Here is a 19,499-nt window from a genome sequence, read left to right as displayed (position 1 = left end):
TTTTTTATCCTACAGGCAATGAGAGCCTTGGAAGCCTTCCCAGCAGAGGTAAGAAGAGAGAGAATATGCATTTCAGCAAGATCTTCCCAGGTAGCAGTTGGAGGGTGATTGGAAGTAGTGTTTTGTGAAACCGTAGAGCAGTCGGGTGATTGCCAGAGTCTAGGTGGCCAATAATAACCTGAATGAAGGTGGTGGCGATGGGAGAAGTGGGAAGAGAAGGGAGGTACATCTCAGGAGGCTTGAGGACTGGTGGGATACGGCAGGGAATTGTAAAGAGGAGTTGAGAAGGGGCCTTCTTGAAGCAGTGCACAGCCTGCTTGGTGACACCAAGTAGCACCTTGAGTAGCTGAATTTCTGTACCTAGTAATGCGAGGACGGCATCCCAGTTTTGTGGGACCTGAAGCAATCAATCTGAGAGCCCTCTTAGAAAAAAAAATACAAGATAGGTACAAAAGTGTATATACATTTAGAGTAAGAGAAGAAATCACAACACATTACAGACAATGAAAAGCTGAAAATAATACAAATATTGGAAATGTTGTAATTTTATTATAACTTTATTAACTAACTGCCTGACGTATCTCTAAAATATACTTTCCCTACATCTTTTCTCTGTATACTTTTTGTAAATTGAGATAAAAGTCATATAATACAAAGGCCACCATTTCAAAATGTATAGTTCCATGGTTCCATGGTTTTTATATCATGCAACCACTATTTAATTGCAAAACATTTCCATCATCCTAAAAGAAATTCTATCCCTATCAGCTGTCAGCCCCAGTTCTCCCCTTCCCCATTCCCTGTAACTACTGATCTATTTTCTATTTCTATGGACTTGCCTGTTCTGAACATTTCATATAAATGGTATCATGTAATATGTGTCCCTTTTGTCTGGCTTTTTTCACTCAGCATAATGTTTTCAAGGTTCATTTATGTTGTCACTTGTAACAGTACTTTATCCTTTATAGAAAACATTTGAGGTGAAATTCACATAATACAAAAGTATTCATTTAAAGTGAACAATTCATTTAGTATGTTCTCAATGTTGTGCAACCACCACCTCTATCAAGTTCCAGAACATCCTTATCCCCCCAAAAGGAAACCTAATACCTATTAAGCAGTTATTCTCAATGTCTTCCTTCCCAGCACCTGGTAACCACCAATCTACTCTCTATTTCTATGGATTTACCTAGTCTAGACATTTCACACCAATTGAATCATATAAGATGTTACCTTCTGTGTTACACTTCACTTTGTGTAATGTTTTTGAGGTTCATACACATTGTAGCATGTATTGGTACCTCACTGCTTTTTTATGGCTAAATAATATTCCATTGTATGAATATACCACACTTGGTTTATCCATTCATCTGTTGATGGACATTTGGGGTTTTTCTGCCCTTTGACTATTATGAACAGTGCTACTATGAACATGTGTGTACATATAGATTTTTGGAGTACCTGATTTCAATTATTTGGTGTATATATCTAGGAGAGGAATTGTTGGGTCATATGATAATTTAATGTTTAACTTTTTGAGGAATTGCCAAACTGTTTTAAAAAGCAACTACACCACTTTATATTTTTATGTGAATATACAAGATTTCCAATGTCCCCAAATCCTACCAACACTTGTTTTCCTTTTTTTTTTTTTTCATTATTAGGTGTGAAGTGGCATCTCATGTCATTTTGATTTACATTTTCCTAAAGCTAATAAGGAAGGGCATCTTTATATGTACTGGTTGGCCACTTGTGTGTGTGTATATATATATATACACACACACATACACATATACACAAGTATATACATGTGTATATGTATATTTGAGAAATAGACTTTCAATCCTTTGCTCATCTTTAAATTGAAGTACTTGCCTTTTTGTTATTGAGTTGTAAGAGATCTTTATATATATTGGATATTAAATCCTTATCAGGTATATAATTTGCAAATATTTTCTCCCATTATGTAGGTTATTTCTTTAATTTCTTGATAGTGTTCTTTGACACTATCAAGTCTTCTGTTTCCTTACTGATCTTCTGTCTGTTTGCTCTATCCATTATTGAAAATTGGATATAGAAATCTCTTGCAGTTATCATTGAATTGGCTATTTCTTCATTCAGTTACGTTAGTTTTTGTTTTGGTGTTTTGGGGCTCTATTTTTAGGTGTATGCAAGTTTTAATTGTTATATCTTCTTGAGGGACTTAGCCTTTTATTATTATATGGTGTCTTCTTTGTCTCTAGCAGCATTTTTGCACTAAAATCTATTTTGTCTGATACTAATGTAGCAACTCCAGCTCTCTTTTGGTTATGTTTTGTGTGAAATATCTTTTTCAGTCTTTTGTTTTCAACCAATTTGTATCTCTAAATCTAAAATGAGTCTCTTATAGACAACATAGAGTTGGGTCATGTTTTTTCATACATCTCACCACTCTCCACTTAATTATTCCTTAATTCCTCCATTACTGCCTTCTTTTATGTTAAGTAGATATTTTCTTCTGTGCCATTTAAATTCCGTTGTCATTTCCTTTACTATATTTTGAGTTATTTTCCTAGTGGCTGCCCTGGCAATTATAATTAATCTCTTAATTTATAACAATTTAGCTTAGATTAATACCAACTTAATTTCAGTATATCAAATCTTTGCTTCTCCATAGCTCCATTCTCCCCACCCACCGTCATGCTATGCTGTTATTGTTACAGATTGTATTCATATACATTGTGTGTCCATCAACATAGATTTATAAACATTGCTTTACACAGTTAAATCAGAATGGGGAGAAAAAACTGTTACAAAAAAATTAAACATATTTTATATTTCCTTATATAGTTATCTTTACCAGAGATCTTTATTTCTTCATATGGCTTTTAGTTACCATCTAGTGTTCTTTTATTTCAGCCAGAAATACTTTCTTTAGCACTTGTTGGAGGGTCGGTCTATTAGCAACAAACTCTCAGTTTTTGTTCATCTGGGAATGTCTTCATTTATTTTTATTTTTGAAGGATACTTTTGCCAGATATAGAATTCTTCGTTGACTTTTTTTTACTTTGAGTCCTTTGAATACATCATTCCAGTGTCTTCTAGCCTCTGGGATTTTTAATGAGATTTCAGTAATTAATCTTATTGAGGATTCCTTCTTGAATCTTACAGAGTTGAGTTGTTTTCCACTTGCTATTTTCAAGATTCTTTGTCTTTGTCTTTGGTTATGGTGTATCTCTCTATGGATCTTCTTAGTTTATCCCACTTATAGTTCATTGAGCTTCTTGGATGTATAGATAACATTTTTCATCAAATTTTAGTTTCCTGCCATTATTTTTAAAAATACTCTCTCTCTCTCTTTCTCTCTCTCCTCCCCTCTCCTCTCCTTCCAGGACTAGCGTTACGTGTATGACCATATCTCACAGGTTTCTAAGGTTTCTATTAATTTTTTGCTTTATTCATTTTTCTTTTGTTCCTGAGACTGGATAATCTCAATTGATCTATCTTCAAGTTGCTGATTCTTCTACCTGTTTAAATCTATGATTGGAATCATGTTTAAATCTAGATGGAATAGTCTCCTCCTGATTTTTTTTTATTTCAGTTACTATATTTTGAGTGCCAGAATGTCTCTTTGGTTATCTTAAAAATAAAATTTCTACCTTTTTATTTGTTTATTCATTCATTGATTTATTAGACAGAGTCTCACTCTGTCACCCAGGCTGGGGTGTAGTGGCATGACTTCAGCTTACTGCAGCCTCAATCTCCCAGGCTTAAGCAATCCTCCCACCTCAGTCTCCCAAGCAGCTGGGACTACAGGCTCACACCACCACACCCAGCAATTTTTTCTATTTTTAGCTTCATGATGTTGCCCTGGCTGATATCGAACTCCTCAGATCAAGCAATCTGCCCACCTTGGCCTCCTGAAGTGCTGGGATTATAGGCATGTGCCACCACACCTGGCTTTTTAATTAGTATTTTTACTTGGTAAGACATTATTCTGACACTTTTAGTTCTTCAGATATTGTTTCCTTTAGCTTTTTAAATATATTTCAGGTAACTAATTTAAAGAGTATTCTAGTAAGTACAATGCCTAGGCCTCCTCAGAGATAGTTTCTATTGATTTTTTTCCTGTGTTTGAGCCATACATTTTTTGTTTCTTTGTATAGCTCATAACTGTTTTGATGCAACCTGGATGTTTTGAGTATTATGTGTAAACTCTGGAAAATAAATTCTCTCCTCTCCCCAGGGTTTATTGTTGCTGCTGTTCATTTCATTTTCATTTCTTTGTTGAATGATTTTTATAAACTAATTCTGTAAAGTCTGTATTCTTTGTCATGTTTGACCATAGAAGTCTCTGTTCTGTTAGAACAATAATTGGACAGAGATTTCCTCAAATGCCTGAGACCAAAAATATTACAGTGTTTGCCAAGAGACTCTGTGTGTTGGGGCCTGACTTTAATGCTTAGCCAGGCAGTTTACAATTCTGCCTTAGCCTTCACTTCCTTCTTGTGCAAAGCTTCAAGGTCATCCAGAAGTCAGAGCTTAGGGTCTTGATAGGTCTTTCCTGGGCAGACATGGCTTCTAGATTCCCAGGAATATGCATGTACTTTTCAAAGCCTTCATGAACATAACATTTCCCAGCCTTTTCTTCGTAACTTTTTGGTTTGTAGCAACTATTTATCACCTCAGGCAGCAGACACTAAAACATTTGCCTGTAAATGCTTTTGACAAATGCTCCCCCTACCCCCACACAGCTTTTGGACTGGGTGAGTTCCAGGTCAAGTGAAATAAAGACAAGCCTTTTGAGCAGTCTTCCATGGAGCCACCACATATGTTTTTAAAGGGAAAATAATTACAATTCTTTTTAAATGAGTTTTATTCTAATAGTCACTCCAATACCAGGAATGCCGGCTATTCCTTTCACAGGCATCTCTGAGCTGGGTGTGAGGTGTGGTCCAAGAGTTAGTTAAAATGCCACAAAGCTTACTGAGATTCAGTGCTTTCCTTGAATAAACACTGCCTGGTGGCTGCAAGCCTCTAGTTAATTTCCAGAGTTGAAAAAAGTTGCTTCTGATCATTTTTGCCAGTTTTTTTATTTGCTTTTATGGAGAGGTAAAATATTAGAGCACCTTACTCCACCATTTTCACTGAAATCACTCCTCTCTGTATTCTTTCTTATTGCCTCTTGCTATGACAATTTTGTAATATAATTTTTCATTGAAAAAGTAGAAAGATAATCTAATTTTTCCTTTATCATGGTTGACCACATTTTTTTTGAGAAGGAATCTCGCTCTGTCACCTAGGCTGGAGTGCAGTGGTGCAATCTCAGCTCACTGCCAGCCCTGCCTCTCGGGTTCATGCCATTCTCCTGCCTCAGCCTCCTGAGTAGCTGGGACTACAGGCGCCTGCCACCATGCCCAGCTAATTTTTGTATTTTTAGTAGAGATGGGGTTTCACTGTGTTAGCCAGGATGGTCTCGATCTCCAGACCTCGTGATCCACCCACCTCGGCCTCCCAAAGTGCTGGGATTACAGATGTGAGCCACCACACCTGGCCGACCACATTTTTTTGAAAAAATTATGAATAGTTTAGAAAAATTCCTTATAGTTGGTGAGCAATGTCACTTTTACAACCTCCTCAAGTTTCCTGCTCAGACAAGGCTTCTTGCTCAAGCAAGACTTCAGAGAACTCCAGCTCTTTGATCATAGTTGGCATGGTACTGGCAGTGAATACCCTGGCAGCTAGTAAGCATTGGCCAGGCTCTTGCACCTCTTCCTCTTCCCCATATTCTGCCCTTGCTGGTCTGGTCCTGGGTTTAGGGAGCAAGATGCCTAGAAACATGGTCCTAATGGACCCTGCACAGGGTGCAGAGCAGCCTCAGTTTCAGATACTCTTCCAGGGATAAAAGATAGGGTCCAAGTGCTCCCTGGCAGCTGCCAAACACAAGTTATCACAGTGGGGCAGACGAATATGAAGGTATTGCTGGCAGTCTGCCAACCCCACTCACAATCCTGGGACCACTGGCAGGGTATAGACAAAATATGAATATAGTATCATATAGACAAATAATATACTATAGACAAAATGAATATAAAACCAACATAAATGCCCATCAGTTGATGACTGGATAAACAAAACATGCTATGTCCATACCTTGTATTTTTATTTGGCAATAAAAATAAATAAAGCTCTGATACATGCAGCAACATGGGTGAACCTTGAAAACATCATGTTATGTGAAAGAAACCAGTCATAGAAAACCGTGTATTATATGACTCCACTTATATGAAATGTCCATGAAGGGATGAGGTGGCTAACGCTTGTAATCCCAGCACTTTGGGAGACCAAGGTGGGCAGACTGCTTGAGCCCAGGAGTTTGAGACTAGTGTAGGCAACGTGGGGAAGCCCTGTCTCTACTAAAATTACAAAAAATTAGCTGGGCATGGTCGCTGGGACACGCCTGTAGTCCCAGTTACTTGGGAGGCTGAGGTTGGGGGATCACTTGAGCCCATGAAGTCAAGACTGCCGTGAGCCGTGATCATGCCACTCTACTCCAGCCTGGGTAACAGAGCAAGACTGTTTCAAAAAAAGAAAGAAAGAAAAACAAAAACATGTCCAGAATGGGCAAATCTATAGAGATAGAAAGTAAATTAGAGGTTGTCTGGTTTTCAGGGGTTTAGGGGCAGGAATGAGAAGAGATTGCTAATGGGTCCACAGTTTTTTTGTGGGGGTTTACAGTAATGAAAATCTACTAACAACTCTGTGAATATACTGTAAAAAGAACACTGAATTGCAGAGCTTAAAAGGGGACATCCTATGTTATTTGTATTACATCTCAATAAAGCTGTTAAAAAGTAGGAATATAGAGGGGCCCCCTCCATGGGGAGTACTCCTGGCTTCATCACATGTGAGAGGTGCTGCTGCTGCTTCTCTCTGCAGGGCAGCACTCAGCCTAGGACAGGACCCCTACAAGGGAGGAGTCCTGAAGCTTAAGTGACATTAGCTCCTTAGACATCTGCCTTTGGATTTGTGCCAAGCATTCTTCTTTTCTTTCATCCTTTCTTTTCTCTTTTTTGCTTTGGTTGTTTACTTCAGGGTGCCAAAACTTTTTTTCAAGTCATGTTGATATGGTTTGGCTGTGTCCCCACCCAAATCTCATCTTGAATTGTAGCTCCCAGAATTCCCATGTGTCATGGGAGGGACCCAGTGGGAGGTAACTGAATCATGGGGGTGAGTTTTTCCCATGCTGTTCTCATGATAGTGAATAAGTCTCATGAGATCTTATAGCTTTATAAAGGGGAGGTCCCCTGCACATTCTCTCCTATCTGCTGCCATGTAAGACATGCCTTTTGCCTTCCATGATGATTGTGAGGCTTCCCCAGACATGTGGAACTGTGAATACATTAACCCTCTTTTTCTTTATAAATTCCCCAGTCTCGGGTATGTCTTTATCAGCAGCATGAAGATGGGCTAATACACATGTTGACAGACACATACTCAGTTAACATTCCTATCTTTACTGGGTGAGAACAAGCTCACAGGTTAACATTAAGGGAGGTGGGTGGAAGGTGACCAGGGTGATAAAAGGGAGGAGTGACATTTCAGAAATGTATTGATATAGGAGCAAAAATGTATTAACACATGAGTTCCTCAATTTAAAACAATTGAAATCAACAAAACCAATCTTTTCTTTTTTTCCCCTTTCACTATGAACCCTAAGACTGACAGTGACATTGGGGGCAGCTGCCAGAAAATCAGTCAGCCTCCAAAGCAACAGATGTTACAGATGCCTTTGCAATCACATCTAAGGGATGCCTCAGCTCGTGGAACTCCACACCAATCACACTCTGTAGTTTAGAACATGCTCATTTGAACATGCACAGAGATAGAAAGTAAATTAGAGGTTGTTTTGGGTTTCAGAGGATAGATGCAGGAATGAGAAGACACTGCTAATGTGTTCACAGCTTTTTTGTGGGAGGTGACAGAAAAGAAAAATCCTTTCCTGATTTTTCCATTGTCATTTCCAGAACTGTGCCATAACTTTCTTCACACAACTTTGCTTTGATTGACTTTTGGTTGAGTCATGGGAACTTATGGGACTAGAATAATCTGACAATTTTGGTGAATTCACATGTCGAAATGGGGATAATAGTCTCTTTCCAGTTCTGTCATCATTATTACTATTATTATTATTATTATTATTATTATTATTATTATTATTTTGAGACAGAGTCTCACTCTGTCACCCAGGCTGGAGTGCAGTGGCTTGACCTTAGCTCACTGCAACCGTCACCTGCCAGGTTCAAGTAATTCTCCTGCCTCAGCCTCCCAAGTAGGTGGGATTACAGGCACCTGCCACTGTGCCCGGCTAATTTTTGTATTTTTAGTGGAGACAGGGTTTCACCATCTTGGCCAGACTGGTCTTGAACTCCTGACCTCGGGATCCACCTGCCTCGGCCTCCCAAAGTGCTGGGATTACAGGCGTGAGCCACCGCGCCCAGCCTACCATTATTTATTAAGAGATTATTGTCTGCATGATCCCAGGGTTTGGCAAGCCATGAAGGCCTGTTCTTGTCAAGGGGCTTACCCACCTCAAAAAATATTGTGCTTTGGCAAAACCTACGGGCTGATTGATCCTCAAATCTGCTTTGGCTTCATTCTGGGCACACAGTTGGACTATATTTCCCAGTCTGCCTTACAGGCTGGGGTGGTCATTTAAGCAAGGCCAGTAGAACATAGGCAGAAATGGTATGCATCTTCCCCAAGTCTGCTCCCCATAGAAGCCACTCTGCTTGTCTCCCCTTCCAGCTGGCTGGAATGGAAATGACTCCTAGGACAACCTGAAGGAAAAAGGGCTGGGTCTCATACCACCATCAGAATTCCCACATGGCACTGTTAAAAGAACAGAACTTTTATTGCATTAGACACTGATGTTTGGAGGTTTCTCTGGACCTGGGGATACCCTAACTAGTATAAATGTCTTTTAAATGAGCCTAACCATACCAAAATTTTTTGCTCTGTAACAAACTACCCCAAAACTCAGTGATTTCGAACAACACACCTTTCTTAGCTCACATTTTCTGTGGGTCTACAATGCAGGCATGGCTTACCTGGGTGTCTCTGGTTCACAAAGCTGCAATAAAGGTGTCAGCCAGGGCTGCAGTCATCTCTAGGCGGGGACTGGTGGAGAATCCACTTCTCAGCTCCCTCCCGTGGTTGTTGGCAGCATTTAGTTCTTTGATGGTTGTTGGTCTGAGGGCCTCAGATCCTTGCTGGCTGTTGGCTAAAGACATCAGTTCCTTGCCAGCGGGGCTGCTCCATAGGGCAGCTGATGATATGGCAGCTGGTTTCCCTCAGAGCAAACAAGTGAGAGAGCCAAAGAGATGCTCCAGGTGGAGCTGGAGTCTCTTTGTAACGTAATCTTGGAGGTGCCATCCTATCACTTTGGGCACGTTCTATTGCTAGAAACAAATTGCTAGTTGTAGCCTATGCTCAAAAGGAGGGAATCCCACTCAGGGGCATAAATACCAGGAGGTGGGGACTACTGTGGGCCACCTTTGAGGCTGCCCACCAAACTATGCAATTTTTTTTCCTGAAGATTTGTGGACACCTTTTAAAATACTCTAAAGCTGTGCTGCCCAATATGGGAACCATTAGTCACGTGTGACTATTTAAATCCAACTGAATTAAAAATTCAATTTCTCAGTCACACCAGGCACATTTCAAGTCCTCAATAACCACATGTGCCTAGTGGTTCCCATATTAGTGCAGATACAGAACATGTCCATAACTGCAGAAAGTTCTGTTATTGCAAAAACAAAACAAAACAAACTCTCTTTAAAAAGCTGGGTTCCCCCAGAATTGTGAAGCAACAAACAGGGCTTCTGGGACACCTAGACTGTGTTTCTGCATTCATTTCCACCCATTTTGTTCATTTGTCTCCTTTCAGGAACTCAGTTGTAACTAGTTTCCTTCCTGAAAACCTGCTCTCAAAAGAAAAATAATTAAACAAATTCACACCAAGGTGTAAATGACTATCTTTTAACCTCATCATTTCAAAGGTACTTCCATTCTAACCAGACTAAATCTGAATAAATAAATTCTTAGTTGTGGCACTTTAGATATCAGCTCTACTGATTTGGAGGAGGACTTTCAAGTCTTCTGAATGCTTTGAGACTCAAAGACTCTGAAATGAGAACACTCACCCCTATCCATCTGACTTTTGAATTCTGGTTTTCACATGAATTTTTCCATAGTAGGGAGTAACCTGGGTCTGGACGTGTTCTAATTTAGCATCATATGTGCAAACATCAAACAAATAATATAGCAGACTCCATCTCTATGTACTCATAACGGGGGACCACCATATCGGGAGAACTACATTATGACATCTTAACACCTAGTTTTTCCTCTTGGATTCATCATTTAACTTGTTTCAACCAGAAGGTTGCCTTTCAGCTGCAGAGGGAAAACAGAAGTTCTTTGACAGAGGAGACAAAAAGCGCTGGAAATGACTCATTGGTGTTTTTCCACCTGAGCAAGCAGGCCCCCTTACTAGATCCTGGTGCACAGTATTCACCTTCGCGGCTCGACAAGCGTCTTTGCTGGTACAAATATAACTTGCCACTTTGTCTCCGTGTGATCGTTTGGAAGCTGAGGGAGCTGTCTCTAATGACAGGTCACAAACATCCGCGACGCGGGCTCCTTTATGCCTGCTCGGCTGGGCTGGGCGCTGGCAGCCTTGCCACTCAGGCGCTTGTTTTTGTTATGGAACAAAAGCCTCACTCCCAGCTGTGGCGCCAAAATCTCGCTCGTACTGTTCGAGTAACTGACAGCTCCGGAGCTAGGCGTAGGGGAGGCCTGGATAGGCTCCTCCAATAGCAGCCGCCTCTTTCTGCGACCCCCGCGTGTTTACAGGCAGCCGGCTGCCGGCGGGAAGCAGGCGAGGACGAAAACCAGGACGTGGAGTTCGCTCGGAGTGGGCGTGCTTCCCTGCAGAAAAGTGAAAGCCTATTGGGGCCCGCCGCCCAGGAGGAATCCGCATTGTAACCCCGAGCCTGCGGCTGAGATGCTGTGAATTTATTTGGTTCACCCCATCAGCCTGCAAGAAATTCCCCTGACAAGTTCCTCATGGTTTCGTGTGTCCAGTCTTTGCGATTACAGGGCGATGATGTAGCACAGAATGTGTCCACTTCACTCAGAGGGACTGATAGATAGATAGAAGGACTGATAGATAGATGTAAATCCCCAGTCCCCTACTAGGTGCTCTGGAATGACGCGAAGGTGAGAGAAACGGAAAGAGGAGATCGCTTATGTTAGAGATGTTCATCACTTCTTGCAAACCTTCAAAGCAAAAAGTCATGACCATCATCATTAAAGAAGGCTTATTAAATAAACATCCTGTTGTGTGTGCTGCTGTTGTGTATTGAACCGTGAAACTAAAAAGAGCTTGTCCATGCCTTGAGTGGCTAATTGATTCACATAGCAAAGAAAGTTCCCAAGTTATACTAGACAAAATGAGTATGCTAAATGTCTATCCTTTGCATACCGGGATAAATAAAATAGATTCATGCCTGGTCAGTGAATACTAAGAGCCTCTAGCTTTGGGGAAAATTAAATGACTTTGAGGTTGTGGTTTCTGAGTTGGAGGCCACAGCGCTCAGAGCTCTGGGGTTCACGGCTGAGCGCCTTTGCTGTTCTGCACATGTTGGTCGTGTGATTTTGAAGACAGCCAACTTCTCTGGGCCTGGCTTTCTCATCACTACGGTGGAGTCCAGACTTGCTGTTAGGATGCAATGGGATGACTTACGTAAAGTGCCTGACACTTAAGCACACAACAAACAAATGTAATTTGACGTCAGTATCTGACAGAGAATTTTCCAGATATGATAGGCCACTTTCTTCAGCATAAAGAGAAAGCATTTAGGGCAGTACACCTAGCACATGGTGAGCACCCAATAGTGTTGATGCTGCACTGCTGAGTATATCAGATAAATCCTGGCTTTGCCAGTTGCCAGTTATGTTTCTTGATTTCTCTGTGCATTGATTTTCTCATCTGTAAAATGGATATAATAATAGTACCTACCCCATAGGACATCAGAGGATCAAACAAGATAACTCATGTAAAGAAACCGGCAGCTGGCAGCACTCACTAAGTGTCATCTAGTACTATTATTGCTTTCACATCTGATGGATGATTGTTCTAGGAATTATGACTTGGTGATAGACTATATTCTCCTCAGTATAATTTAAAGACAGGAGGAAAATAAAGTTTTCCCTAGGAGCATTCCTATTCTCCTCAGTATAATTTAAAGACAGGAGGAAAATGAAGTTTTCCCTAGGAGCATTCCTCATCTTCCCTTCCATGCCACTCTTCCCCTTAGATTTGGGTTCTGTCCTCTTCTCTGGGCTCCCACAATCCTTTCACTGCAACCCAGGACTCTGCATTCTGACATCCACCAGTCTTGTCCTCTCTGCAGCAATTCTTTTTTAAACTTTGAATTTTGAGATTATTTTAGAGTCACATGCAGTTGTAAGAAATAACAGAGATTATGTGTACATAGTTTTCTCCAATGTACCCAGTTTTCCCCAACGGTAACATCTTGAATAACTGCAGTAGAATATCCTAACTAGGATATTGACAATACAATCCACCTTGTTCAGATTTCACAAGTTTTACAGTTGTGTGTGTGTGTGTGTGTGTGTGTGTGTGTGTGTATTTAATTCTGTGGGTATTTACAGTGTAGTAGTGTGTGTATTTAATTGTTTAATTCTATCACACATGTAGATTCATCGAACAGAATTAAAATACAGAACAGTTCCAACACAAGGTCCCTTGTCTGACATGCTTTGTACCCTTAGATGTTCACTGATTACACTACCACCATTTTCCCATAAAATTCCTTTCTCCTGATTTCAAAGACTTGTTAAGAGCTTGATTAACCCATCACAAATAGCTGATGTATTGAATATTGTAAATGTAAATAAGGTAAATGTTGAATGGGTCATACCACCCCCCCAAGATAATTGTATTCTTAGAGAGAGCTTTAATGATTTTACTCTGAGGAATGAGCAGTAGGAGACTATCAGGAAACAAGATAAGAGAAAATGGGGCTCAGAATTATCACTCAATTTTAAACGTGCATGAAAAAACGGGGGTGGAAAAGAAACATGGAAGCCTGAAAGGGCTCCAGGCTGATTCATCTAAGTGGAAGTCTAACACACACACACACCCCTTCAAAGTGAGAAAGGTTTCAGAAACTTCTCCCTTCACCCAGCCATAACCCATTGGAATACATAAGAAATCTCACTGCTGCAGTTGAAGAACTAGGCCTCAGTCCTGCTCCCTTTGAACAACACAGGGCAGAAGTTAAACAATCAGTCATTGCCCAGGCTTGCAATTGCTGTCAAAAGAGTCCTATTTGATTGGGGTGAACCACAACCTTTTAGTACTGATGATGCGGACATATTCTTAAGGTGCAGAAAGCAATGGCTTAAAGCCTGGCAGGGGATGAGGATAAAAGGCATTCCCTTTACAAATTTTGACATCATTAGAATGCACAATGCTCCACAAACACTTTTCCTTCTACGACTTTGTGCAAAAACTGAGAAGCACAGAGCAAAATCCTGGGAGTGGAGGAATGGAAGCCTTGGTCCTCAAGTGCTTCATATCACAAGGTTGTCCTAGTGAGGAGTAGATCTGGGGCACAAGTCCTATGGCTTTCTGTGGTGCTACTGGCAAATGAAAAAAGGGTCAAGGGATTGGGAAGAGAAAATGTGAAGAAGTGGCATTGCCAGAGGTGACTTAGTTGTTTCTTATGCTCTAAAAGTGTGGTACCTGGACCAGTTGTTTCTTATGTTCTAAAAGTGTGGTACCTGGACCAGCAGCCGCAGCAGCACCTTGCAACTTGTTAGGATGCAAATTTTCCAACCCCACCCCACATTTTTTAAATCAGAAACTTTGAGGCTGCGTCCCATTAATCTGTATTTTAACAAACTCTCCAAGTGATTCTGATGCATGGTGAAATTTGAGAACCACTAGAGAGCTTCCAACAAAAAGATTCACAAAAAAGTTTGTTGGCCCACTAGAATGGTTAACCATTCTTATGGGGATATAGATGGAATAGTCAAGTACTACTTTAAATTCAGGAAAGAAATGTTTAAGCAACTATAAATGCTAAGCACTATTTTAGGGATAGAGGGATGAACAAGACAGACAATATCTCAATGTCAAAGAGCTGCTGGTAATAAGTGCTCAAAAGAAAAAAAGAATCAGGTTTGAAGTGCAATTTTAGCAGGGTGGTGAGGAAAGGCCTTTTTAAGGACGTATTTGAGCAGATGCCTGAATGAAGCTCAGGAGCCAGCAGGTCATGGTAAGATCTGGAAGCAGGGTGTTCTGGCAGAGAGGACTAGAAGTGTGACAGCCTGATATGATCATGAGTTTAGTGTAATGAAGGAAGACAGAAGGCAATGTGGATAGGAAGGAGGCAAAGGAGAGCAGGTTACTGAGAGGTGGGATGGAGATAGTAATATAATTATAGGGTCTTCTGGGCCTCAGAAGGAAAATCTGGATATCTTCTCAGTGTGATGGGATACTATCAGAGGCTCTTGGACAGGGGAGGGGCATACTTTATTTTTTGTATATTTTACACAATTTGGCTGCTATGTGGAGGTCTGCCTGTAGGAGGACAAAAGTGAAACAATAAGACTAGTTAGGAGGTAGTCCAGGTTAGAGATGTTAAGCGCTAGATAAATATCGTAGTGGTGGAGGTGGTGGGATTGGTTGGATTTAGGATGTATTTTGAAGATAAATCTGGGATGTGGGAGAAAAAGAGAGGTCGAGAATGACTTCTAAGTTTTTATCTTTATCTTTAACAGGTAAATTGCAGTGCCACTTATTAAAATGAGCAAAACTGGGGAAGAAACAAGTTTGAAGAGAAAACCAAGAATTTTATTTCGGTCCTGTTAAGTTTGAGATGCCTATTAGACATCCAGCTATTGTGCTAGATATCAAATATATGAGTCTGCCACTCAACAGGTAGACTGAATGGAACTTATTACCTTATAGTGTGTGTGACTAGGTTAAAAAAAACTATTCATTAAATGTTACAGGTAAACATTTTTTAAAAAGCATTTTATAAAATAATACTTTGCTTTTTGCCATTCTCACACTCCTTGAATCTATTTTATTAAAACTTTTCACATGAGTCTTTTACATCAGGTCTCTCCCATCACTAGAACCACTTTCCCAATCTTTTAACAGTTCTGCAAACCACGTCATATTCACTTCCAGATGAGCTGTTTGACATGCAGCACTTTTTGGATCTGTATATGATGTTGCCTCTGGATACTTTATGCTAACCACAAAAAAAATCAATCTGCTCCTTGTGATCTCCACATCAAAATCATACAACATCTTGCTTTATAAGGTGGTATATAGATGTCTTATTTCCAGCAACATCCATCAGTGGTGATTCCAGGAAAATGGCCAAATCTAAGTTAAACTTCTTTGACTCTTGGTTTTACTGAATGCATCAAGTGGCCTCTGTAAAAATTTTGAACTAACATTGGCTGAGATTGCTTCAGGCTAATGTGCCTCCTTCGAGCAATACTTCGTTGTACAAAATTGAGTATTTGAGTGGGCACCCTTGTAAAATTAGAGATGCCATGAGAGACAAATATAAGACATCTGCCTCTTTCTTGAAGGATTCTTTTAGAATATAAAAACATCATATAGGCCAGGCATGGTGGCTCATGCCTATGACCCCCCAGCATTTTGGGAGGCCAAGGCAGGTGGACTGCTTTGAGCTCAAGAGTTTGACACCAGCCTAGACAAGATGGCAAAACCCAATCTCTTAAAAAAAAGAAAAAAAAAAAAAACAATAATTAGCCAGGCATGGTGGTGCACACCTGTAGTCCCAGCTACTTAGGAGGCTGAGGTCAGAGGCTGGCTTGAGCCTGGGAGGCGGAGGTTGCAGTGAGCCAAGATCCCACCACTGCACTCCAGCCTGGGTGATAGAGCCAGACCTTGTCTCAAAAAGAGAAAAAAACATATACTCCAGCATAAATGTATAAAAGCTAAACATCACTGAGGCAGAATACCCTTGGGCCCTGAAACTCATGCCCATCTTCTGCAAGGGAGGAAGAGCTGAGGTTCTTGGGAAAGACTCTTCAGATAGTCATTCTGGTGTATTCCGGCATGAGTTCACCGTGAGCACAGCTAATATCACATAACACAGGGGTGCAGAGAGAAAGGGTTGGTGTTGCTGGTCTGGGTGCATGGGTGTGCATTTAGGCACAGTGATCTGAGTGGAGAAATGAGGGTGTCAAGTGTTTTTAACCTGAGTATTCACATTTCTCTGTGCCACCAAAATCATGGTTTCTGGGTTAAGAAGAAGAGAGAATGTGACAATAGAGGAGCTTCTCCATAGACCACCTAACATGGGCTTGACTTCCCTCTCTTGGGACTGTTGATTCACATGTGATGTGGAGTAATGTCAATGCTGCTGCCACTGCAGAATTCTTCCATCACACCAGCCTAGCCTAAGCCCTACACAAAGAGTCATGCTCAAAAGTAAAACTACGTGGTCTTTGGATTGAAAATGTCAAAATTAACTGTGGGTTTTTTTTTTAATTAGATGCACCCTGGCCTTGTAAAGAATATGTTCCTGCCCCCAGAGTGGAGATCCTAAACTTTGTGTTGTCTCTGTGCCTTTGTTCCTGAGGCCACCTCTCCCTGGAATGTCTGTTTCTGCCACCTCATCATCTGGTAGATCCCCACTCATTCAGCTCCGGCAGGACTTCATCCAACAAGCTTTCCTTGACCCACTGTGGCTGTCTGGCTCTCTCCTCCATGATCCCCAAATTCCCTTGCAGATCATGATCATGCCTTTACCAGAGGCATCATAATAATGTGTTCATGCACCTGTATCTTCTGTTAGACTGGGAGCTCCTGAGCATAGGAACTGAGCAACAGTCGGGGCATTTCAGGGTCCACCAAAGAACTTAGGACATATAGTAGACATTCAATAAACTTTCCTGAGGGCCGACCTTCAGAGCTGCATTTTGTTTTGTTTGGCATTGTAATTTTCCATTTCTGTCTCAAGTGTAGTCCATGAGAGGAGACAGCAGGTCCAGCCACCTATATGGTATCATTTGAAAGGTGTCAGGCAGGGTTCTCAGCCTCCAAAATCTGTTATCTCTCCTGTCATCTGAATCAAACCTGAAATTACTCCACTAAAAGTTACTCTCTCATTTAGGTCCTCAAGAATCACTGGCTATCTACAAATACCAATGGGGAGAATAAGTCCCTAAGTTCAATGCTGCTTAATATGCATAGGAGCCACCTGGGGATCTTATTAAACTCCTGATTTGGATGTGAGGGAGAGGACAGAGATTCTGCATTTCTAATAAGCTCCCAAATGAAGCTGATGCTGCATGATTGCAGACCACACTTTGGGTAGCAATGGTCTGGCAGTCAATCTCAACTTTAGCTTTCATTAGAATCACTTGGAGGGCTTCTTCAACCAGATGGCTGCATCCCACTCCCAGGTTTTCTCATTCAGTTGGCCTGGGGTGTGGCCTGAGGTTTTGCATTTCTAGCAGGTTTTCAGGGGCTGCAGCAGCTGCTGCTGGTCCATGGACCATACTTTGAGAACCACAGTTTATAGCTACTGGGTTCAGTTTCTTCACTCCTGAGAGACACTGGAGACTATCACACAGTCCTGCAGCAGAAACACCATTTGTGGGAGCCAATTTCAGCTGCTCTTTCATCAAGCCATGACTTTGCTGTCACCTGTATCTGCTCCATCTCTCATTCTACTTGGGGCCACTGCCAATTTCCCATCTTCAAAACTTCTTTCTCTTTATCCTATTTCCTTTGCTCCTTCCTTTAATAATACATTTAAAAAAAATAAAAATTTGAAATGTCCATTCGTTACTTCCTTGATTCCCGCAATTTAAAAAATCCACAGCAATCTGGCTTTCATTCTCTTAGCATCACCAACTTGTTACCAAATTCTGTGGCAATTTTCAGTCCCCATCTACAATCTCAAGGCACATTCAGTTACCTTGGCAAACATCGCCGTAGGCTCATCATTCCTATACAGACAGGGTCCAAGTAGGAAAACACAAAAAGTGTTTAAAAATACAAGAAACTTCATCCCCACTGGTGATGAAAATAGACGGGTTATTGAGACAGAAATCAGTAAGGACAGGAACCTGCTACACTTTTAGGCTACAAGGACAAAAAGAGATGGGGCTATCACAGCCACTGGCTTCTTGACCTGTGGAAACAGGGAGAGCTGGAGTCTTGGAGGATATAAGCCCAGTAGGAGGACAGCCCTATGGCAGAGAGACGGGGAGAAATTCCCTGGCTCCTGCTTAACTCTCTCCAGTTTCCTACTTAAGCCTCGGAGAAAGGAGCCAGGAGAAACGGCCTATAGAGGAGGGCTACCAGTGACAGCAGGGCGGGGGAAGGGCAAGGAATGGCCTTGATGTCAAACAGGCTGAGGACCAGCCCAGCCCCTTCACCAATACCCTCTCCAGATCTCTTTTTTTCCCTTTCTTTTCCTTTTTTTTTTTTTTTGCAGGGGTGGGGGGTGGGGACAGAGTCTCACTCTTTCACCCAGGCTGGAATGCAGTGGTACGATCTCAGCTCACTGCAACCTCCATCTCCCAGGTTCAAGTGATTTTCTTGCCTCAGCCTCCTGAGTAGCTAGGACTACAGGCGTGTACCCCCACACCTGGCTAATTTTTTGTATTCTGAGTAGAGACGGGGGATTCACCATGTTGGCCAGGCTGGTCTGGAACTCCTGACCTTAAGCAATCCGCCTGCCTTAAGTGCTGGCTTCCCAAAGTGCTGGGATTACAGGCATGAGCCACTGCCCCTGGCCCCCAGATCTATCTCTTAAACATCAAACAACTATCACACAACTTCACCTGGATGTCTGTGGAAATCTGAAACTTGGTATTTCCTAAATGGTGCTATGTCCCCCACCAAGCCTGCTCCCCAACCTCAGTGACTAGCACTAAGATCACCTAATCCCTGAAGTTCAAAACAGACAATTGTCCCTGGTTCCTTCTTTTCTTGTTCTGCCCACATCCTGTTGGTCACCAGGTTTGGTTGATTTCTGCTTTGGAAATATTTCTCAAATCCACCCTCACCTCAATGTATCCTCTGTGGTAGCTTTACTTCAGACCCTCTTCATTTCCCCTGGACTAAGGCAGGTCCCCCTGACTCTATGACTATTCCCTTCAGGTCTCCCTTCCATGTTGCTGCCACAATACCTTCCTAACATACACATTGAACCACATACCTCACCTGCTCAAAACTTCAGAGTTTTTCCAAGAAGATCCTAAGTTCTCCTAAGATAGGTGGGTTCTGAATCCCCGACAGGCCTAAGCACTAAGTAACTCTCAGCTCCTAAGACTGGATTCTCCTTCTTCCAGGAAGGAGAAGAGTCTGAAGAAATGAAGTGGAGGACACCCTAAGACCCACAGTTTTGCCTCAAGTATATTGT

General features: G+C 41.5%; 1 long non-coding RNA gene across 1 annotated transcript in view; it reads right to left on the bottom strand.

Moving 5' to 3' along the window:
* LOC129061062 (uncharacterized) overlaps nucleotides 1-10,731 on the bottom strand; it is a 42,353-nt gene extending 31,622 nt beyond the window's left edge. Inside the window, exon 1 of the long non-coding RNA XR_008528046.2 lies at nucleotides 9,090-10,731. This is a non-coding gene — a long non-coding RNA (uncharacterized LOC129061062). The remainder of the gene's footprint in view (nucleotides 1-9,089) is intronic.
* Between the last annotated feature and the right edge of the window lie 8,768 nt (nucleotides 10,732-19,499).

Source organism: Pongo abelii, chromosome 7 (assembly GCF_028885655.2).
Source record: "Pongo abelii isolate AG06213 chromosome 7, NHGRI_mPonAbe1-v2.0_pri, whole genome shotgun sequence".
Classification (NCBI taxonomy): Eukaryota; Metazoa; Chordata; class Mammalia; order Primates; family Hominidae; genus Pongo; species Pongo abelii.
This window is presented reverse-complemented; position numbering and strand designations above follow the sequence as displayed.